Source organism: Panthera pardus, unplaced genomic scaffold (assembly GCF_024362965.1).
Source record: "Panthera pardus isolate Hobbes unplaced genomic scaffold, ASM2436296v1 HiC_scaffold_2, whole genome shotgun sequence".
Classification (NCBI taxonomy): domain Eukaryota; kingdom Metazoa; phylum Chordata; class Mammalia; order Carnivora; family Felidae; genus Panthera; species Panthera pardus.
Genome location: NW_026526765.1, coordinates 127,588,415 through 127,612,533, shown reverse-complemented (window position 1 = coordinate 127,612,533; position 24,119 = coordinate 127,588,415). Strand labels below are relative to the sequence as shown.

General features: G+C 45.2%; 1 protein-coding gene and 1 long non-coding RNA gene across 3 annotated transcripts in view; one reads left to right on the top strand and one right to left on the bottom strand.

The window, feature by feature from the left end:
- The window catches only part of JADE2 (jade family PHD finger 2), a 134,242-nt gene that overhangs the window by 34,777 nt on the left and 75,346 nt on the right, over positions 1-24,119 (top strand). The gene's annotated exons all lie outside the window — the stretch shown is intronic.
- The window catches only part of LOC109250861 (uncharacterized), a 53,597-nt gene that overhangs the window by 6,950 nt on the left and 22,528 nt on the right, over positions 1-24,119 (bottom strand). Inside the window, exon 3 of one of the 2 annotated variants that reach the window (XR_008423897.1) lies at positions 15,551-15,618. The exons of the other annotated variant lie outside the window; for it this stretch is intronic. This is a non-coding gene — a long non-coding RNA (uncharacterized LOC109250861). The remainder of the gene's footprint in view (positions 1-15,550; positions 15,619-24,119) is intronic. 2 annotated transcript variants of the gene reach the window in all.

Genomic DNA, 24,119 nt, shown 5'->3' with positions numbered 1-24,119 from the left:
TGGGGTCTGGGTCTGCCTGTAACTTGTACCAGGATAAGGAGAGACCATCTCTATAATCTTCACCAAGGACTTCTGTCCAGCCATCCTCTCCCAAAGGGCCAGGAACTGCTCATTCCTATCACCCCTACCCCAGTCTTGAGAAACATACCCCTCCCAGAAGGGATAGTTTGCTGGACTAAAAGGGTGACCTGTCCAAGGGCTGAAGTGAGACAGAGTCCCAGCCACATAAAAAATAGCACTACTGCTCTTAGAAGCCACGATAGGGAATACCAGTTCCTAGCAAACCAACAAGGACATCAAAAGCCTGAGAAAACTCAATGAGGGAAAGGAGGATGTTTTTGATTCTGGAAGAGACTTTTCATTGGCTTAGGAATGCAATGCCCATTACACAGATAGGTGAGCTCCTTCCCATAGAGACCAGTCTTTGATGGAACCCTGGGAAGAGCCAAAGTATTCACTATTCTAAAGAAGGGTAGCCTCTTGACCTTACTCTTTGATGTGCCAATCTGTGCTTTCCCCTTCTGCTCAGATTTCTATTGATTCTCACTGTGCTTGCTGGTTCCTGGTTACTTTAGGACACCCTAGCTGGCCCAGGCCCTCCTTAAAGTTCCAAGGGTCCATAAATCACTATCAAAATTACAACAGTGTCTTTTGTTGTTATTTTTTTGTTTCCTGGGTTTTTTGTTTTGTTTTGTTTTGGTTTTTTTTGTTTTTTTTTTGTTTTTTTTTTGTTTTTTTTTTAGATAGAGAAGAAAAACCCATCCTGAAATTCAAATGGAATTTCTCAGGGGCACCTGGCTGGTTCACTTGGTGGAGCATGGGGCTCTTTATCTTGGAGCTATGAGTTTGAGCCCCACATTGGGTGTAGAGATTACTTAAAACAAACAAACAAACAAAAAACCACAAATCAAATGGGATCTTACAGAATCTCGAATAACCAAAACAATGTTTAAAAAGAAAAAAGTTAGAGGTCTCATATCTCCTGAATACAAAACTTCAGTAATCAAATCTACACTAATCAAAACAGTGTGGTACTGGCATAAAGACAGACAGACAGACAGACAAATAAAGCAGAATGAAGTGCGCAGAAATAAATCCTCACATATATGGTCCAATACTCTTAGACAAGGGTGCCAAGACCATCCACTGAGGAAAGGACAGTCTTTTCAACAAGTGGTACTGGGAAAACTGGGTATCTGCGCACAAAGGATGAAGATGGGTCCTCACCTCACACCATCAACAAATATTAAGACAAAATGGATCAAAGACCTAAACATGAGAACTAAACTATGAAACTTGTAGAAGAAAAAATAAAAGAAAATCTTCATGACATTGGATTTGGCAGTGATTAATTGAATATGACACCAAAAGCCCAGGCAACAAAAGCAAAATAGATGAATTGGCTTTATCAAAATGAAAAACTTTTGTACATTAAAGGACACTACCAACAGTGAAAAGGAACCCTACGGAGTGGGAGAAATATTTGCAAATCATATACCTGATAAAGAGCTAATGTGCAGAATATCTAAAGAACCCCTACAACTCAACAACAAAAGAAACCCAAATAGCCAGATTTGAAAGTGGGCAAAGGACTTTCTTCAAAGAAAATATACAGATGGCCAATAAACACATAAAAAGGTGCTCGACGTCAGTAATTATTAAGAATATCAAAATCAAAATCCCTATGAGATGCCACATCATATCCATTTGGATGACTATCATTAAAAAAAAAAAACTACACAGAAAATAACACGTTTTGGCAAGGATGTGGAGAAACTGGAAGCCCTTGTGCATTGCCAATGAGCATGTAAAATGGCGTCACTGCTGTGGAAAACAACACCTCAACAAATTAAACACAGAATTACCATATGATCCAGCAAATCCACTTCTGGATATGTGCCTAAATGAACTGAAAGCAGGGACTTGAACAGATGTTTGTACCCTCAAGGGCATAGCACCATTATTCACAATAGGCAAAAAGTAGTAACAATTCAAATGCTCATCAGTGGATGCATGGATAAGCAAAATGAGGTCTAGATTTACAGTGGAATATTACTCAGTTTTAAAAAGGGAGGAAATTCTGGCACATGCTACAACAGGATGAACCTTGAAGACATTATGCTGAATGAAATAAGCTGGACACAAAAAGACAAATACTGCATGATTCCACTTGTATGAGGTACCTAGAGTAGTCAAATTCATAGAGACAGAAAGTAGAATGGTGGTTGTGGACTGGGGGGAGGGGGGAATGGAGAATTATTCATCAGTTTGGAATGATGAAAAAGTTCTGGGGATGGATGGTGGTAATGGTTGCACAGTGATGAGGTTGTACTTAATACCCCTGAACATACATTTAAAAATAGTTAAAGTGGTACATTTTAGGTTAGGTGTATTTTATGATAATAAAAAAAGAAAAAGTTGCATGGGTATGAGGCACTTAAATTTGTAAGTATTCTCCTCTGGAAGCTTACTCTTGGGATCCTGGGAGATAGTGGGGAAGGTGACGAGGGCCAGAAGAAGGGGGCTATGTGGCCCCCATCCTCCATCACCAACCTCCCCTTATTTCTGCCTCTCTAACTCCTGCCCATCCTTCAAAGCCCAGCTCTGGTCCTCTCCCACTTCCTCTGAGATGGGACCTCCAGCCCTCACTGCTCCCCCTCAGAGCAAGTATTGAGTATCCACTCCCTCCTATACCAACAGTCCTGCTCTCCTTGTCCTGGGCTCTTTCCTCAGGGGACTGAAGCCTCTTGGGCCAAGGCTGTTTCTTTCCCTCCAAGGCTGGAGACCAGCAGTAGTTACTCAGTGTCCTTGTCTGCACAATGGGACTCTTGATATCTACCTCTCATGGCTGTTGTAAGTGTCCAACAAGATAATAAATATAAAGCTCTTGAGCACAGTGAAGGGTCCATAGTAAGTGCTCAATATATTATTACTATTAGGAGTATTCTTCATACTTGCCTGGACTACTTCTCCTGTGCCTGTCTACCAGTTATTCCTCATCCCTTGAACCCCAGTTCCATTCCTACTTCTACCACAAAACCTTCCTATCCACCTCAGGCCACACTGACTCCCTATGGGGCATCTTGGAATTTAAGGCAAATCTGACTTCATAGGATTTTCACAAAGATTAAATGACTTAATCCACATAAAATGCTTACAGTAGTACTGGGCACCTACAATGTGCTCAGTAACAGTGAGCAGTGATGATGATGATATCATTGATGATGGGTTGTGGTCATTTCACATGTCTGTTCTATTGTTGTCTTGATTGTGGCTGTCACTCTTAAGTAGGTAGATTTCAGAGTAAAGATGACAGCAAGAGGTGATAGGTATTGGGGAGATGGATTCAGGTTCAGCAAGAATTCTCAGAGCCTTGGAGTGGGTTGGCAGACCAGAAAGTCTTCCTGGTCTTAAAAAATGAGTAAGTGACAGTTTAAAGTCCAGGAAGATGGGAGAGTCATGGTGAAGCTAGGGGCATGCAGAATGAGGTCACTGTGTGGCTGAATGTTGAGTCAAGGTAGCAGGAGATGTCCTGGAGCCAGACTGGGTAGGACCTTTACCCAAGGGGATCATAGTCCCCTGGAGGGTCTGCAGCAGGAGAGAGACCCCTTTGACTTAAATTCTGAGTTCACTCTGGCTGTTGGGTGGAGAATGGACAGCAAGGGCATGGATAGGAGCAGGCAGACAGGGAGAGGTTGCTACAGGCATCTACAAGAGGGGTGGTGGTGGCTTGGCCTGAGTAGTAGCAGTGGAGGTGGAGGGCTAGGGACTGTTTCTGGAGATGTTTGGAAGGAAAAGATGCTGGGTTGGCCATGGGGCTGAAGGGCTCACTTCCCAGGGGGCTTGGGTGGATAGGTGGCTGGCATTGCCATTTCCTGAGATCTGACCAGTGGAAAAAACAAGTTGAAGGGACAAGGCTGGCATGTGGTTGTTGAGAGTTGAGTGATTAGTCTACCTTTTCACACCTCTGCTGGTTACACATCACAGCTCCTATATTCAGAAAGTTCTTTAAGTCTAGCCCGGACTTCTAGCTGCAACTTGAGCTCAGGCCATTCTCTACTGCCCTTGTTGAGTCTGCTTGGCACTGAGAGGCAGTGGGACTGAGGCATGGGCTGGGGGCCAAGGGCTTGGGTGGTGGACATGCCTGTTGCATGACCACCATCAAGCATGCCAGCCTCTGGTGCCTGTCAGACTCAGACCCAGGGAGCCTGTGCCAGGGTGCGTGGGATGGAGGACCTGGTCCAGAAACCTCCTGCCCCAAGTGCTTCAGGTCCACACATGCCCCTCATCCTGCCTCTGGAGCCTTCTCAGGTCAGAAGCATCCCCCAGGGCCCTCAAGAAAGCCCTTCTTCGTGAATCCTTCAGAGGTAGGAGGTGGAGAGCAAAATCTCTGATCTTGATGCCAGGCACAAACTCCCAGAAATTACTCACCAGAGGGTAAGGTTTCAGAAACCTAGGCAAGGGACCCTGCCCCATGGTCTGATCAGAATGGCTGGTCAGCAGGGGCTGTGGCACTGGGGAGCTTTCATGGGTGGGGCCAGAGCCCTGCTCATGCATACCTCCTTCCAGAACTGGGCTGCCCTACACCTCATCTTACCAAACTGCAGGTGGGGGACTGGGGCACCATGTTGAGCACTCCTTGGTCCTGCCTTTCTAGCTGACCAGTTGGGACCCTCAAAGCTCCCAGACCTACTGAAGACTGACTTAACATGTATTTGGGGTCCTCTCAGCAGCTTCCTCATCCCTGATCTCCATTTTATCCTTCTGGAAGCATTCTGGAAGTCTGCTTCCCAACACCCTCAGGAAAAGTGTCCCAGTCTTGGCCTGTCATAAACTCCCCATCCCCAGGAGCTAGAATTGCATAACCAGCTTGCTCAAGTTTCCTTCTTCTTCCCCCCACCTGCCACTCAGCTCTCTTGGGCCTGGCTCACATCCATGTCTGGTGCAGTCACAAGTCTGCCAGGGGGTACAGAGATGAGTACCAGGAAGGGAATCAGGTCACCTGGGTTCCAGCTGGCTGGGACACAGCTGGGGACTTGTCCCAGCAGAGATAGCATTTGGGAAGTCATTAAATCTGGAGGGGCAGGGTGAATTAATGAGGGTAGTAGCTCTCCCTCACTCCTGAGCAGAAGCTTGTCTGGTGGAACCTTAAGAGGCAGGTTGCCAGGGGAATAGCCCTGTGACAATGTACTCTGTCCCCATGACAGAGCTTTTGCAGCTTGAGTGGTGAGGATACCTTCCTTATAGGAGTGGAGTCTCTAGGATCCTCAGCCCCAGGCCTGTCTCTGCCCTGAAGTTAGAGAGAAACACCTGCCATGATCCCCCTCTTCACAATTCTATGTGCCCCCCCAAACCACTCTCTCCTGGCTGAGCTCCTGGATTTGCTCCAGAGGGCTGGATGTGATGGGAGTAGTCTCACAAAGTGTGCAGGGTCTGCTTCAGCCCTACACACTGGGAGTGTTTCCCAACTTCCTGCCACTTCCATGGAAGTCCCAACTTCCATGTCCAGATAGGGACTCTGGCCAGGGTGACCCCTCTAGCCCCAAGGACCTCCTCTAGGGCTTCCGAGAGGCCAGGCCGTTTGACTCTGTTCCTGATACTGCCCTGTGATAGGAACCCCAAATTTCCCAAGGATAAAAGATAAGGCAGTCAGGGAGAAATGGGGGAGGACACAGTATAGAGAGAAGGAGTGATCAAAAGGGTACAGACCCTTTCCTCCTCATTCCTTGTGCACACCCCTCTCTGGCCAAATGATCCTTTCACTTGGCACGACAGCAGGGATCTCTGGGAAGAAAGAGACTGAAATCTCTGAGGGGGACAGGGTCTGGATATTTGGGTACATGGGGTCAGAGATGGCAGGATTGCTAGGAGAAACCCCCAGAAAACAGGGGTGGCCTAGGAAGGAATACCCATGGGCCTGTCAACCCATTCTAAAACTAGATGGTCGGCAACCTCTTTTGGGGGCCTGAGGGATGCCCACTCTTTCAAAGGATCCTGAACTTTGCTGAGTCCTGCAGGGTCAGTCTAGCAAGAGCCTGGTACAGCCTCCCACACTGCTGTGAAAAGAGACCTCAGGGAGTCAAACAGCTGGATCTCAGTGTCACTTTGGCTGTTTGCCAAAGCTTTGTGAGTTTCTGCCCCTCTTTGAGCCTCATTTTCTGTGTCTGTAAAATGGGTATCATCATTCCAAGGGATCAAAGGAAGTCTATTTTATTCCTAAATAACTCCCTTCTCTGCCTGTTGTACATTCCAAAAGCCCCACTCTCCTTACCAAGTTTGGGTTAAGCATTGCCCTAGTCAGATACTCTTGAAAGGTGGCTGGGGGCTCACTAAGCTTCTTATCTTTGGGGGTAGAGTGTATTTTTTTGATGCCTTTGTGCCCCTTTCTCCTGAGTTGGTCATGCTGCCATTAATTAAAATCTCTAGACAGCACTCTTACCTGCTGCCCCTGTGCTATACCCAGATGATTGCAATCCAATGGACTGGAGCTTGGGCAAAGATGTCAACACAATGTTCCTTGGCCTAAGCTGTCATTGGCCCAAGCAGGACTCTGACACTCAGTCACACCACCCTCTTGCCCCACTCTCTTTGAATCAACACCTATTGGCTGAGCCCTTATTTTGTGCCACACACCTTGACGGACTGAGAGGCAGGGAGTGGGCAGAGGGGAAGGTTAGCCATGCCATTGCCCCCGGTGGTGTCCACAGATCAACAGTATCCTCATAACATAGTACTAAGATTCCATCCAGCAAAATCCTCAAGGAGGGGACTTGTCCTTGGGAGCCAGGTAGGGAGGGCATGAAAGTTTCAGCCAGATCGCCAGTCCTCCTTACACCCTTAATGAGATGGCAGTGCCATCAGATGTCTGGTCTAGCAGGATAAACAGAAAGTGCAGTCTCTCAGTTTAGGAAAATAGAATGTTGGGTTTGCTATCAGGCTCAAAATCAGAGAGCTGGCAATAAATCAAGCATTGAAAAGCGATGTCAGTGCTTCCAACTAAATTTCCGAGCCCGGGAAACAATTGCACATTAAAATCCATCGGAGGAAAAAAATCTATTAAAACTTCAGGAGAAGTGCTTTGCTATAAATTAGATTTTTCTGCCAACCAGGATAATTCAATAATTTCCCCTTGACATTCTCAAGATTGCTCTTTGGGGGGGATTATAATGCTTTGAAGTTGGGAGCAGTTTGTTTCCAAGGACAGAGGAAGAGTTCCTTGGGAGTGGAGGTGTGAGGGCAAAGAGGGGGCTCTTCTAACTAAAGGCAGGGAACCCAGGTGGGGCTCAGAGCCACTGGACAGAGGTTTTCCAGACCTCCTGGTGATACAGGGCTTTGATCAGGGAATGCCCTAGGCTAGGTCATGATTCTGACAGGAAAATTAGGTGTGGGGGACTTGAGGTCCTCCAGTATTACCTCTTAGTTAGGGCAGCCTCAGTCTTACAGCTTCCTTGATGACCATCTAAAACCTTCACTTGATGACCATCTAAAACCTTCGCTAAAACTAACGCTTATGGAACCATAGCTGGTCTGGTAACAAGGTGCCTAAGGTCACTTCTTAGTTCTGAATTCAGGGTGGGTAGGGGTGGCTCCTTGCCTCCCAGTCTTCTTTTCTTCCTTTGCTGTGCAAAGCTGAGCACCAGGCAAGACCTCTCCCCCATACCCTGTCTCCTGTCATTTGGGGCTTTGATCCTAGTCCCTGTCTCTCTGTACAAGGTACAAGGTACAAGGTATAACACTGTCATGATGCCAGACTCAGGTTGACCAGCACTGTTCTGGGTGGACAAGGCAACTGGCAGAGAGAGGGTGCCAGGCAAGGGCACGGACCTTGGGGAACTGGGCACAATCTGCTGGGCCACCGGGTACCAGCCCCTAAGACAACTGTGGGGGCAGTTGAGGAGGGACCTGAGTCAGGAGTTGGGTAGGACAGGGCTCCAGAGCCAGCTTGCCTGGCTATGACTCCGTGCCCCTCCGATGACAGCTCACCTAACTTCTCTAAGCCTTGCTTTTGCTAACTATAAAATGGGGATGGCAACACTACCTGCCTTGTAGATAGAACTAAATATGACAATGTTTGTGAAGCACCTAGCACCATGCTGGACCACAGAGGCAGTACTTAGTATCTTTAGGACACAGGTCCACTGACCCCAGACCATAGCTCTTCCTGCTGCAGGAGACCCATCCCCTGCAGCCCCTAGTCACGTCCCTTTCTCCCTCCTCTCCCATCCAAACTGGCCTGTCTTTGGGGACTTATTTCCTCAGACAGAACCATGACGAATGATGTCTGCTTGTAGAGCTGGACTGCCCACTGGGCACAGGCACAGAATTGTGTTTCAGATGACCTTACCCCCAGCAGTCACTCACTGTTGCTACCGACAACCCTCCCAACAAGGGAGGTTGATATTAGAGTTCTTTCATTTCACAGAGGCCCTGGGAGATAAAGTGACAGTGCTCAAGATCTCATATCTAGGGGAAGAGGATGGAGCTATGACTGGGGCCAAAGGTCAAACCAACTCAGCCACAGAAGCAGTCCCTGGTCTCAAGATTTCTCCCTCTCGTGGTCCTTCCTTCCTTCCTTCTTTGCTTCCTTCCTTACTCCCCACAAGTCAGAGCCCTCCCAGAGCCTACATAATGGCCGCTGAGACAGAGTAGCAAACTGAGGCAGGGACATGTGGCAGTGATCTCCTTCCCAATACTTCCCGAGTCTCCAGGAGAAAGGTCCCAGGTCCCCAAAGAAAAAGGCCAAAGGGGAAGAAAATGAGAGAGTCTGGGAAAGTTTCTATGTGAGTGGCTGTCACAACAGGCTATTCACTTGGACACTGCCTGACTCACAGGAGAGAGGAATTTGGGGTTTCAGAGGTCATCTCATCCCACCCTATTTTTGAATCATTTCTTCCACACCACATAACATGGAGCTCACTAGCTCCCAGGACAGCCCTAGGGTACAGATTGCCCTTTGCTCCTTGACCTCTTCTGTGGCTCAGACTTGGCTTTCTGTGGCACTGTCCTGTCCTTGACCGCATATGGTCAGGGCCCAGCCAGCAGCAGGGGGGTGGTGTGCACCTGCTGCTTCTCTCTTGGCAAGGTCCCAGGGTTGGGGGACTAATCTGTAAGCAAGATAGGGGCTTTCTGGAGACTGCATCTCTCCAGAGGGCAGGGCTAAGCGTTGGCGTGGCAGTGTTCCCTGGGGGCCCAGCCCTGTGCCCAGGAGTTTCCGTCAGAGTGGGGGTCAAAGGGAAACTTAAGGCTGGGGAATTTTGCCACCATGTGAAACCAGGCTGGGAGTTCAGGACACACGTAATCAATATCACTGAATTTGCCCCAAGATAAATATTTGTAATGTGTTAGCCCCCAACCCAGGGGATGTCCTGGTTCCTTAGAAAGGCCCAGAGGACCCGCTAGCAACAGGAAGGTCAGGACATGGTACCCTAAGGGGTAAGAAGTATCAGGTTTTGTAAACTCTGGCCCCTACCACTCAGTAGCTGTGTGACCTTCAATAAGTAGCTTGACCTCTTTGAGCCTCGGTTTCTTTCTCTAGCAGCAAAAGTGGTGCCCTCTTCAGAGCCTTGCTGAAGGTCACAAAAGACACGATTCCTGCTAAGTACCTAGCACAGCGTGAGCGCTCTGCAAACGCCAGCCTTTGTTACTATTTGCAGCAGGTGGGGAAACCCGTGGGAAATCCGGGCGCCTCTGGGAAGCTGGGGGTGGTGGGCAGGCTTTCCCGGAGCCAGGGGGCGGGGTAGGGGCGGAGCAACGCAGTCCGGGTCCCGCCTTCCCCCTCCGGCTCCTGGGGGCGCCCGTGGAGCTTCCCTGCAGCCCAAGGCAGCTGAGTCACGGTGGCCTGTCCGGCCGTTGGCCTTATCTCGAGACGTCGCTGCCCCCCGAAAGCCCCCAGCCTGCCCGACGGGTTACATCTAATTTGCGCCAAGTCCCTCTGTTAGTTCTTGGAAAAATTCCCAGGGGCCCATGAGTTTGGGGTCCCAAGGAAAGAGAGAGCCTCCTTCCGGGCTGTCTGGAGGTATCCAGGAACCCCTTGCCTAGAAAACTCTCCCTGCGCCTGCCGGCTCAGTGTCTTATCTTTCCACCATTAGCTAAACTTTCCTTGGGAGTAAGCGTTGTCTTTTGCAGATTTCTCTTTTAAAAGGCGCATTCCCACCCAATGCTTTTGAAAGGGAAACCAGAAGATTGGAGAACCGGCGGAGATAGACCCTAGGCGCCAAGAAGGGGAGGAGGATTGAGGGACCAGACTGGGATTTGGCTGCCTCCTAGTCTCCCTCAGGCTCCGCCTGCCCCTCTCCCAGCCCCCAGGACTCTAGGGGAAGTGCCGGGTGGGGGAGGGGGAACAGAGCTGACAGATTCTGTAAACAGAGCCGGTTTGGGCCTCGGCCAAGGACGGGGTGTCCTGGCCCAGCCTGGGTGTGAGGCCCATCCGCGGCTCTCCAGGACACCCCGCCCTGCCCGGCTAGCCCGGGGGTGCCCAGCCCACAGCCAGCTCCAGCCAGGATGTGTCGAGTTTTGGGAAGTGTCCAGTTCCCTCGTGGAGAATGTGCCCCCACTAGGGTCTGGAGGAGTGGGGGCTTCTAAGAACTGTCAATGATCATTCACCAAGTGCCAAACTTAGGCATAGGGACGGTCCTCTGATCCCTGCCCATGGGAAAAGCTGCTACTGGATTGTGGCCCCATGCCCATTTCCACCTCTGATCCTGCCCTATACCCTGCTCTTCTGCTATCTGGGGCAGAATCCCTATGGGGTAGAGAAGCTGAGAGAGGGGACTCAGGTTCTGAGAATACTTCAAAGCCCAGTGCTGCCGCCTTGGCTTGTTGCCAAATGTGGTGTCTCATGCCCATGGCCTCACAGGGGCAACCCAGAGAGCTGTAAGGAATGACCTGGAAAGGGGGATAGGGAAAGGACAGGCATACTCAAGGATATTCAATGTTGGAAGCAATAGCCAGCTGTGGGTATGAGGTGGGGAGAGGGGTCTCTGTGTGTTTAAGGGAACAGGTGACTCAGAGATACTGGCACCCCAGCAGGTGGAGATAGCTGTGGGCTATGCCTTAGAGGAGAATATGTAAGATACAGAGAAGGGTCCTGGTGGAGGAGGAGAGGTTGGCCATTGAAATTTGTAGGCTGGCCCACAAGTGCCAGTTACAGGTTCTAGACTTTTTTGTTGGGGTGATGTGTTCCTGGATGATAGTGGATGGGGTGGACAAAAGGTCCCAAGGACAAATATTTTTGGGAAACACTGTGTTCAAAAAAGCTAAGCACCATTTACTGGGCTTTATCAAAGCCTTTATTTCATATGACAATTAACAGCATTTTTCTTTTCCAAGAGTGGGGAGGGTATAGAGAAGTCCTCCGCACACCTTAAGGCCAGCCTCATGGGGCTTGTGCTCTTCTGAAAATACTGGGGCCCAAGGCTTAATAAGTATGTCTTTCTTGCTGACTCTGGCCCACATGGAATGGGTGGGCACATGTAGGCTTTCCTAGAAACCATGGCTTCCTAGAAACCCACATTCAATGACCATATCCTCAAAGAGGGGCCAGCCTATAGAAGCCAGGCATGGGTGATGGTCATAAGAGAATGTTTTATTAATGAGTTTGGCAGGCTGAAGGTTCTGGGTCCCAGGCTCTAGACAATATCCTACTCCCCAAATCAGGTCACCAGGACAGCATTGGTGAATCTGGAATACCTGGTCATGTAAGATAACAATATAGTGATGACATCTTGTATGCAGTGTGAAAGCAGGCTGAGAAGGGAGAGGTCAGTGGGAGATGGCACCTCTTGGGAAAGGCTCCAAGATGAGGTGGGGTGTGGTAAGCCTTTCCAGGTGGCTAAGTTTTAGTGGTATAGGAAGAGAGGACTGGCCTGGCCGGTCTGACCAGCATCAGGAGAGAAGGCTGGAAAGGCCCACAGAATCAGCTTCACTAGCTTCTTTGATGAGCTAGATCGCAGGCTGAGGTATGTAATGTGACTCTAAAGAATACATACTCCTGAGCCTTCTTTTCCATCAAGTCTCACTTCTGCCTTCATGGCCAGATAACTCTTCCAAGTCTTTCCCCTGTATTTTCCTTTCTTCCTTGTTCACATCACTCCCCATCCTGCCAATTTCCAATACCTGACCATGACACTGAAATGCTTTTGGCTGGCTGAGGGTCATCAGAGTCCTCCTGATTCTCAGATCCATTAAAATGTATTTATTTTTTTATTTAAGTAATCTCTATAACCAACATGGGGCTCAAACTCATAACCCTGAGATCAAGAGTTGCATGCCCCATCGACTGAGCCAGCCAGGTGCCTCTGATATATATTTTTTTAATAAATAACTTGATTGACATATAATTCACATACCATGCAATTCATCTATTTAAGGTATAGAATTCAGTAGTTTTTAGTATATTCACAAAGATGTGCAATGATCACTGCAATCACTTTTAGGGCATTTCATCACCCTTCTCCTCAAAAAATCATACCCATTAGGAGTCATTTCACTTTTCCCCCTATACCCTACCTCCAGGGCATTAGATAACCACTAATCTACTTGCTGCCCTTTTTTTATTATTATTAAGTAAACTCTACGCCCAACATGGGGCTCGAACTCACAACCCCAAGATCAAGAGTCACATGCTCCATCTACTGAGCCAGCCAGGTACCCCTATTTTCTCTTTATGGATTTGCCTATTCTGGATATTTCATTTAAGTGGAATCACACAATATGTGGTCTTTTGTCACTAGCTTCTTTACTTATGTAATGTTTTCATGGTTTATCCATGTGGTAGCATGTATTAGAATTTCTTTCCTTTTTATGGCTGGATAATATTCCATTTATTTGGTTTATCCGTTTATCAGTTCATGACTCTTGGGTTGTTTCTACTTTTGGAATACTATGAATAATGCTGCTATGGACATTTATGTATAAGTTTTTCTATAGATATATGTTTTCCTTTCCTATATCCCTAGGAGTAGAATTTCTGGATCATATGGTAACTCTATATTTAATCTTTAGGGGAACTGTCAGATTGTTTTCCAAAGCAGTTGCACTATTTTACATTTCTACCAGTAGTGTATGAGAGTTCTAATTTCTCCACATCCTTGCCAACATTTGTTATTATCTGTTCTTTTAATTGTAGTCATTCTAGTGGTATGTATGATGTAGTATCAGAGTATGATTTCATTTGCTTTTCCCTGATGACTAATAATGAGTATTTTTTCATGTGCTTATTGGCAATTTGTATATATTCTTTGAAGCAATGTATATTCAGATCCTTTGCCCATTTTTATTTTTTTTTTAAATTTTTTTTTTTTAACGTTTATTTATTTTTGAGACAGAGAGAGACACAGCATGAACAGGGGAGGGGCAGAGAGAGAGGGAGACACAGAATCAGGAGCAAGCTCCAGGCTCTGAGCCATCAGCCCAGAGCCCGACGCGGGGCTCGAACTCACGGACCGCAAGATCGTGACCTGAGCTGAAGTCGGACGCTTAACCGACTGAGCCACCCAGGCACCCCTGCCCATTTTTAAATTGAGCATTTGTCTTTCTACTTTTGAGTTGTAAGAGTTCTTTATATTTTCTAGATAAAAGCCCTTTGTCAGATATATGATTTGTAAAAATTTTCTACCATCATCTAGATTGTCTTTATACTTTCTTAATGTTGCTCTCTGTAGCATAAAATTTTTAATTTTGATGAAGTCCAAGTTTATATGTTTCTTTGGTTGCCTGTGCTTTTGGTTTAATGGCTAAGAAATGATTGCTTGATCCAAGTAACAGATATTTACATCTATGTTTTCTTTTAATGGTTTGAGTTTTATTTCTTACATTTGGATCTTTGATTTGGTTTGAGTTAATTTTTAGGTAAGATGTGAGGTAGGGATCCAACTGCATTCTTCTGTACGTGAATATTCAGTTGTTCCAGCACTGTTTTTTCTTTTAGCCCATTAAATTGTCTTGTGCCCTTGTTGAAAATCAGTTGACCTTGAATGTAAGAGTTTATTTCTGAATTTTCACTTTTATTCTATTATCTGTGTGTTTATTCATTATGCCAATATCACATAGTCTTGATTTCTGTAGCTTTGCAGTAAGTTTTGAAAGCAGGACGTGTGAGTCCTCCAACTTTTTGGTTTTTACCCAGATTGTTTTCATTGTCCTGAGTCCCTTGCATTTTCTACATGATATAGGATCAGCTTGGTAGTTTCTGCAAAGAAACTCATTGGAATGGGGATTGCATTGAATCTGTAGGTTACCATCTGAACAATATTGTCTTTTGATTCATGAACATAGGGTATCTATTCCATTTATTTAGGTCTTCTTTAATTTCTTTTTTCCCCTTAATTTCTCTCAAAAATGCATTATAATTTTCAGTATATAAGTCCTATATTTGCTTGATTATATTTATTCCTAAATATTTTATGTTTTATACTTTATGTTTTATATTTTATATTTGTACTTGATTCTATTTATTCCTAAATATTTTGTATTGTATATTTTATTAAAGAGATTGTATCAGTAATTTAAAATCTTTCCACAAAGATTTCTTTTTCCAGATAGAAAATACCATTCATATACAAACTTCCACAAGTTTAGAAGTTTCTACTCCCAAAGACTAAAGTTATCCTTCTAACTCATTTCATGGATCTAATATGTCCCTGACCCCCAAATCTAACAGGGTCAATATAGGAAAATTGAAGGCCAGTCTTGTTTATGAACATGCATATAAAAACCCTAAACAAAGTATTATTAAAATTTATTGGGGCACCTGGGTGGCTCGGTTGGTTAAGCATCAGACTCTTGATTGTAGTTCAGGTCATGATCTTGGAGTTAGTGAGTTGGAGCCCCCTGTTGGGCTCTGTGCTGACAGTGTGGAGCCTGCTTGGGATTCTCTGTCTCTGCCCCTCCCCTACTCATTCTCTCTCCCTCCCTCCCTCTCTCTCTCTCCCTCAATAAATAAACTTTAAATTAAACAAAATTTAGCTCAGTCGGTTGAGCATCTGACTTCAGCTCAGGTCATGATCTCAGTTTGTGGGTTTGAGTCCCATGTTGGGCTCTGTGCTGACAGCTCAGAGCCTGGAGCCTGCTTCACATTCTGTGTCTCCCTCTCTCTGTAGTCCTCCCTGCTTGCACTCTGTCTCTTAACAATAAATAAATGTTAAAAAAAAAACACATTTTTTAAATAATAAAATAAACAAAATTTATCATCATATAATAAAAAAGATAGTTCATATGACCAAGTTATAATTATCCTAGAAATTTAAGCTTTGTTTAACTTTCAAAAACCAGTCAATGTAATTTATCACATTAATAGATTAAAGAAGAAAAATCCTATAGTTATCTCAGTGGATGCAGAAAAAGCATTTTATAAAATGCAACATCCATTGAATCAAATGGATAAATAGTGGGGGAAAAAAACAACCTTGAGCCAAACTGGAACTGGAAAGAAACTTCCTTAATTTTAAAAAGGCTGTCTTTTAAAAAATAACTAATGCAAGCATCATACTTAGTGGTAAAACACTGGAAATTTTCCCTTTGAAAATTGGAACAAAACAAAGATATCCATTACCACCACTTTTATTCAACATCATACTGGAGATCTTGGCTAACACAGTGAAGAAAGAAGAGGAATAAGGACTGGAAAAGGAAGAAACAAAATTTCCTTTATTTATAGATGTTTTGATAGTATACAGAGGAAATTTTTAAAATGCTCTACAGGTAATTAGAATTATTAACAAAGTCCAGCAACTTTCTTGGATTTAAAAAAAGTAAATATATACAAATCAATGTATTTAACAGCAACAAAAAGGAAATGATATTTTAAAAGGATAGCACTTAGAATATCATTTTAAAATATCAAATCACTAGGAATAAAGCAATAAAATTTGAATAAGTCTCCAATGCAGAAAAATTTACAGCATTATAGACAGAAATTAAAGATCTTAATAAATGAAGCTATAGTGTTCATGGATTGGAAGACTAAAATATTACAAAGATCATCAGTTCTTCCCAAAGTGATCTATAGATTCAATTTTATTTCTATAAAGTCTCATGAGGATTTTTTGTGGGACTGGACAAGATGATTCCAAAATTTATGTGGACATGCACAAGGCCAAGAATAGCTAAGTCACTCTAGAGGAAGAACGAGGTTAGAGGAATTGCTATTACTATATCAGATTACTATAAAGCTATAGTAATTAGGAGAGGGCCTGGATTTGGGGGATAGGCAGTTCAATAAAATAGAGATGAGATTACAGAAACAGAGCTGCACATATCTAGATGCTTGGTTTTTGACAGAAGTGGCATGGTACAGCATTGGCAGAAAGATTCTTAATAAACTTGGCTGGAACAACTGAGGATCTATATAGGAAAAGAATGAAATTGAACCCCTACTTTACACCATACACCAAAATCAACTTCATGTGTATATGGACCTAAATAGAAAAGCCAAAATTGTAAAGTTTTAAAATAATAATGTAGAGGGGCACCTGCATGGCTCAGTGGGTTAAGCATCCAACTCTTGATTTTGGCTCAGGTCATGATTTCACGTTTTGAGATCAAGGCCCACATTGGGCTCTGCACTGACATCATGGACCCTGCTTGGGATCCTCTCTCTCCCTTTGTCCCTCCCCCACACATGTGTGCATGCACTCTCTCTCTCTCTCACAAAATAAATAAACATTAATAATAATAATAATGTAGAAAAATAACAATGTAGAAGAACATCTTCATAATCTTGGGTAGGGAAATGGTCTTAAACAAAACACAAAAAGCAATATTACAAAGGAAAGACGGATAAAATGAAGAATTTATATTCATCAAAAGACAACATTAAGAGAGTGAAAAGGCAATCTACAGAGTAGCAGAAGATAATAATAACAGATAAAACTATCAAAGGCTATGGGGTGCCTGGGTGGCTCAGTCGGTTAAGCGTCCAACTTCGGCTCGGGTCATGATATCATGGTTTGTGAGTTCAAGCCCCACATCAGGCTCTGAGCTGACAGCTCGAGGCCTGGAGCCTGCCTCCGATTCTGTGTCTCCCTCTCTCTGCCTTTCTCCTGCTCATGCTCTATTTCTCTCTTTCAAAAATAAATAAAACATTAAAAAAAATTTTTTTTAAACTATCAAAGGCTTTTATCCAGAGTATATACAGGACTCATGAGAAATAATAACAGAAGACAACCCAGTAGAAGAATGTGCATTCCAAATTCATCAAGCTATATACATTAAATATGTATAGGTTTCTGTATGTCAATCATACTTTAATAAAGTGGTTTTAAAATAAATGAGTAAATAATACAAAAAATAGAATAACTTGGGAAAAAGAAAAATGGGCAAAAGATAGGCACTTTGAAAAAAAGAAACACAAAGGCCAGTAACATAAAACTGTTCAAATTTTTTGGTCATCAAGCAAATGTCAATTAAAATCACAGTAAGATATCACTACATACTTACCAAATTGAATAAGCAAAAACATTCATCTATATAAATTTACACAAAGATGTACAAACATTTTGGAAAACAGTTCAGCATTATCCAAGTAAGCTGAAAGTAACATACACTACGAGCCAGCAATTCAATTCCTAGGCAAATATCCTACAGAAAAGAGTGTTAATAGGACAGGAAACATGGACAAGAATGGTCATAGGAGCTTGGTTTGTCATAGCCCTGTCATAAATCTGGTTCCCAGGAAACAGATGCTGAGATGGAGTTTGGAGCACAAGATATTTATGATGGACATTAGGAATCAACATCAATGAAAGGAAGGGAGAGGAAGCAGGATTGAGCAGAAGAAGTCCAACTGTGATGCACATTCATTGACGTCTAAGCCAAGTTGGCAGGGAACTCTGGAGCAAATATTGTGCATCTGGATTGTCCCAGATTGGATTAAAATGGCCCAGCCTCTATATCCCTGCTTTGTTCAGTCACTGGATGCCAGCTGCTCTGAAAAGGGGCAAGGCAGCCCTCTGCAGCTCAGGCAGACCCTGAATAAACTACTAGCTGCAGGTTTCTGCTTATCACACTCTCTGCAACTGGACAGCAAATCCTTCCTTGAGGAAGGATCTGGGTGACACATCTTTGCGTCAGCCACAAGCCCAAACCGGCAACAACTGAAATGTCTATCAACTGAGCAAATGAAGGTTAAACTCTGCTTTGCTCATACAACATACCCATAATTTCCCCGTGTTTCCACATGGCACTTTTGTGTTCCATCCGTCCCAGGGCAACCACAGTTCCCATCCTTGCCAGTACTTGATTTGGTCGGTCTTGTTAAATTCTGATCCTTCTAGTGGGTTCATAGTTTTCATTTATATTTTCCTAATGACAAAAGATGTTGAGCATCTCATGTTGTTTATCTGTTACCTAAATAACTTCTTTGGTAAAGTCTTCTAAAATTCAAGTCTTTTGCCTGTTTTTAAATTGTGTTGAATATAATTTTTGTATAAAATTTGTATATATAATTTGGATATGGGTCATACATATAGGCCTCTAATCCATATCATATAATTTTTATATATAGTATAAATGATATATGTATGTGGTATGAATTTGACATATGCCTATCCAATAGTCCCAGGACCATTTGCTGGAAAGATTGTTTGCTCCCCATTGAGTTGCCTTGATACTGTTTTGGTTTTTTTGTGTTTTTTTCCCCCTAAGTTTATTTATTTACTTTGAGAGGGAGAGAGAGAGAAAGAACACAAGTGGGGGGAGGGGCAGAGAGAAAGAGAGGATCTCAAGCAGGCTCCGTGCCATTAGCACAGAGCCTGGTGCAAGCCTTGAACTCATGAACTGTGAGATCATCAACTGAGTCGAGATCAAGAGTCGGTTGCTCAAATGACTGAGCCACCCAGGCGCCCCAACCTTGGTACTATTTGTTAAAAATCAGTTGATCATGTATGTGTGGGTCTATTTCAATCTTTATACTAATATTACATTTTTTACACTAGCTTTTTAGATCACTTGAATTCATTTAGTGTAAGATTTAAGGTAAAGATCTGGATTTATTTTTTCTCAAATAGTGACTTGTCCCTGGGGCAGGGGGAATCATGCTTTTTATCTCTACTGTTTTGAGGGCAAACTTTATTTTATAGAGATTTATTATGCCATATGTAAGACTCTATTTCTGGATAACTCTCTTTCATTGATGTGTCTGTAGTTTATTTTTTTTTATTTTTTTTTATTTATTTTTAAAAAAAAATTTTTTTTTTTAACGTTTATTTATTTTTGAGACAGAGAGAGACAGAGCATGAATGGGGGAGGGTCAGAGAGAGAGGGAGACACAGAATCGGAAGCAGGCTCCAGGCTCTGAGCTGTCAGCACAGAGCCCGACGCGGGGCTCGAACTCACGGACCGTGAGATCATGACCTGAGCCGAAGTCAGACGCTTAACCGACCAAGCCACCCAGGCTCCCCTGTCTGTAGTTTTATTTTTCGGTTCTATGAAGAGAGTTTTGAGTAATATTTCTATGTGGGAGTAAAGAGGGAGCGCAGGCCTCTACCTGCTCTGGGAATACTGCTCTTCCTCAAACCTCCAGACCACCATCAGAGGAGTGAAGAGGGCTCCCGACAGGTGCTCTCTCCTCTCCCCTCCCAACAAACCCAGCCTGGCCACCACCCTCTGCCTTGGGCTCCTCGGGACTGCTCTCAACAGCCCCTTTATCCCTGTTCATACCAGTCCCACATGAAGTCCAGAATTCCAAAGGTATCCTTCACTCCAGGACTCTAAGCCCCATGTGCCTCTGCATTACCCTTTTCTGACCTCATCGACTACCCTACCCCATGTCTAGAAATCCTTTCACTGGTCTCTGAAACTCATGGTCTGGCATCAGTGAATTTCCCCATATCCTCAACCTCATTTCAGAATGTCATCTTTGCTTTCTTGCTCTAATGGAAAACTGCCTCTCCTGTAAGGACTCCGCTTTCCCTTCAGCCTCTCAAGTGGTGGCTCTTTCCCCTACTGTGGTCCTTGTGTCCCTGGTGGGATCGGGAATGACCATTTTGCTCCTCAGTGTCACAGTTTGCCCTCCTCCTTGGAAATACCCATGTCTGGAAGCCATGTCATCAGACAAGACCACCCGTTCCTCCACTTTTGACAGCCATTGACAGGCCCCCTTGGTCTCTCCCCCTTGTTCTTTGAAGATTTTAACTCCTGGCCCATCCTATTTCCCCACCTTTCCTCTCCAGGGGCACTCCTGCCTTAGTTTTTAGTTTCTCCATTCATGTAAATGAACCAGCTCTTTCAGCCCCTTGGCCTCCTCTTCACAATCTTGGCTTCCGTAGTACCTCAGCCTCTTGCTCCAGCAGCCAGACCTCCAACTGGTGGTTATCTGTCAGTACAGTACCTTCATTGACTGGGTGATCTGTGTCCCCTCTCAGTAAACAGTACCTCTCTCTCCACCTCACTCCTTCTTGTGCCCCCAATCCAACAGCTCGTCTTGGAGCCTACTGATCCAAGAAAATATTCATGTACCTTGCCTCCTCAGTCCCCCTTCCCTTCTTACCCAGCTCACATTCCATGGTCTGATGCCATACTCTCTCCCTCTCCCCTCCCTGTAGAATGGTCATCTGGCAAAACCACAGCCTTGGTTAAACTCAGCCCTCTATCTACCCTACACCTGCATCCACAGACTGCCTGGGACAAATAAAAACCCACAATGGGCTGACCAGTCTCACTTTGAATTAATGAACCCAAGCCTCCCTCAGTGAGACCTATAGGCTGCCCAGAAATCGTACTACACCTCCAAGGGCACTTACACTCTCTCTCTCAGCCGACTGCCTCACACCTCCTCTTCCACCTCACTCTCAGCTGACAACCTGTTCCTAGCTTGCTAAGAAAATAGAAGCCCTCACCAGAGAAGTTCCACGGGCTCCACCACTACTTCCCCCACCCACTTGCATCTGTGCTCATCAACTCTGGTTTTCATTTTGCTAATATGGGTGAACTGTCCATGCTCCTATTTAAGGACAGTCCCCTTTTTTGTACACCAGATGCTATCTCCACCTGTCTACTCAAGGACTTCACTCCAACATTTATCCCTTTTCTCACCTACATCATCAAAATTCCCTCTCTCCAGGATTATTCCCATCAGTACACAAAAATACTGTGATTTTTCCATCTTAAAGAAAAATCATGTCTTGGCCTTATATCCCCCTCAAACTCTCACCCAATTTCTCTGCTCCTTTTTATGGCCCAACTCCTAGAAGGAATGGACTCTTCTTGCTGTCTCAAGTCCTCTCCCTGCTTCCTTTCTCCCATCAGGCTTTAGCCCCCACCACTACAGCAAAGCTACCTCTGTCAAGGGCTCTCCATGTTCTCAAATATCAGGCTTCACCTTGCTTGCTTCTCAGTAGCATGTAAGAGTTCATCTCTCCCTCCTTGGCACCTGGATCATCACCACCCTCTCGTGGTTTCCCTCCTACCTCTCTGGGCGCTCATCTTCTGTCTCCTTTGCTGGCACTTCCTCATCTCCAAGGCTCAGTCCTTGGACCTCTTTTAATCTCTTATCTTCTTGCAGTCCCTTGATAATCTCCTCCAGTGTCCTGGCTTTAAATAACATTCCGTTGCTGACAACTTGCAAATTTATATCCCTGGCCTAAGCTTTTTTCTGAATTCCAACTTATATTGTCTCTAGGCAGACTCCTGAAGCTGAATCACGGCCGCCCCCCGCCAATCAGTTTCAAGCTCACTAGCTCTCCCCCATCCCATAGCTGGCCCACTTCCCTGTAGATTTTGAGTTTTGAACCCAGATCTAGAGGATGAAGATTAAGACTTTCCTTTGCACAGGCCTGTGGAGTGAGGGCAGTTGGAGTGGGGGCCAGTGGCTCTGTGCACATTGCAGGCTGCTTGATTCTCAATCCATTTTGGGCTGGTGAGCAGCTCAGTGTGAAGCACTCCTGGCTAGTTCAGTGTGGCCACTCAAGGTGGCATCTCATGGGCATACAGGTACCTAACCACCCCCACTCCCCCCACACACACACACCTGTACATTTTGCCTGCTCTGTGTCTCCTTCCTACCTTCCTCTCCAGGTGCAAGGACACAGTGACCTTCCCAGAAGGCCCGATCCTGAGGACACTGCCCATCCATCTTATGGCCTCCATCCAAGCTGGGACTCTGGACTTCATAGCTCTCTGGGATCCCATGGGGACCAACCCAACTGGGGAGCTCTGTGAGGCCCTTCTGGTTTCTTTCCCACCTTCTCAGGGCTCACTTCTCTGGAGCCATACCTGACCTGGGAAATCCACCTGGACTCTCAAGGTGGATTACCTCCCCCGAGCCCAGTACCCACAAATGAGAGACCAAGAGTGTGGTTCACTGCAGCAGGAGGTGTCTGTCCCCCAAGAAGCTGCCTGAGTAGGCTTCTCAGCAGCAGCTAGGATGAAGGGCAGTTTACCCCTCCCCATACCACTCAGGGCTGCAATTTTGCAAACCAGGAATTAAAGGCTGGAATACTCAACGCCCTGTGGTCTCCCGAAGTGGGAGGACTCTAAAAGAGGATCAACTTCCCTTAGAAGCCAGGCACATTGGCAAGAAGTACTGGGTAAACAAGCAATCTTGGGGCAATGCTAATCTGCTTTTTCCTCTTCTTCAGAATGTCTGACTGCGTCTAAATTGAATTATTAATCTAGTACTGTGTGCCCGTGTCACTTTTCCAGACAACCAGTTTATTCTTGACTCGCCCACTATCAATTTCAACATGCAATTTGCAATGAAATTTGACTGATCAGCACTACCGTAATTAGTTGCAAATGTCTGTGCTTGTTATTTGTTTGGTGTAGGGGCTTTTTCATTAAAGTGACGGAGGCCAGTAAACACCATGACTTTGCTCTGGGACACAGGACTAGTGGCAGTTATGTTTTGGGCCAGGGCTAGGCTGACTCACAAGAGAGGGTGGGCATTTGGAGTTGTAGCACCAGGAACTGTGTTTTCCCCTTTAACACCCTTGTGTTCACAAAGAGCACTCACTCTAGGTTGGACAGATGATAACATGTGCAATCCATGAGGAAGAAGTGAACTGGAGTTCCCTTGCTTGGTCTCTCCCTTAAGTCTCCCGAGATCTGCTTGCACACCTCCAGGAACAAGGGGCTTTTATCTGGTAAGGCAGCTCTACTTGTGAGAAAGTTCTTCCTTGCCTGGGCTCCCACCTGCCAGCTGTAGGACTGTCCCACCTAGTCCAAGGTTCTGGTCTCAACTCACAGACTGTCACATTGAATGAACTTGGGCCGGTTGCTAAGCCTTATTTTATCCATCCGAAAAAGGGAAATTATCCAATGGGTTTGTCTCCAGGATTGTAACAGTCAGAGTTTCTAAATACAAGCAACAGAAATTGACCTTTAACTTAGGCAAATTGACTTAACTGACTTAAGCTAAATTGATTTAAGCAGAAAAATAATATTGAGCAGCTCAGAGAATCTCTTGGCAAAGCAGAAAAGCAGCCCTGCAGATGACGTGAAAAGACAATCATACTGAAAACTGGCTCAGTCAGGACCTCATTGTTCTCACTGTTGCCACCACCATCGTGCACTAGACCCTATAGGCTGGGCTGCTGTATCCTGCCCAGGTTCTGTGCTGTCACCATCTCCACCACCACTGTGGGTGGCCGGCTGCACCCACAGTAACCACCAAGGAGAACCCTCTGTGATCCCTGCTTCTTTGGGTCACTAGTTCCTGGGTCACTGTCTGGAGCCTTTGTGCCTGAATGGCAGAGCCTCAGTCATGGGCCTTCACCCAGCCACGGGGAGGCTGGGAAAAGTATGCACATGGTACTTTTAGCCTCTGTAGTGGGAAGTGGGCTCTGCCTCAGAATGAGGGGAATTCCCCATCACAGGAAGAGGGTTCAGATCCTGGGTAGCCAAAAAGAAGAACAAAGAATCAAATAATAGGGTAGATGTTAAAAGAGGTTTGAAAAGGTATCAAGCTCAACATACCTACCCAAGATTATTATTAATTCTATTAATATTTCTGCAGATACAGAGGGAAGATAGTTATGATTCCTGCCCTCAAAGCACAGCACAATCAGGGAGTAAAAGGCACGGGCCAAAGGACTCCTGTTCTAGGCAGGGGACGCCCCTGTTGAGAACTGTTGTCGTTTCCCTGCTTAGTAACTGTCCCTCCTCTTCTGGAAATAGCAAACCAA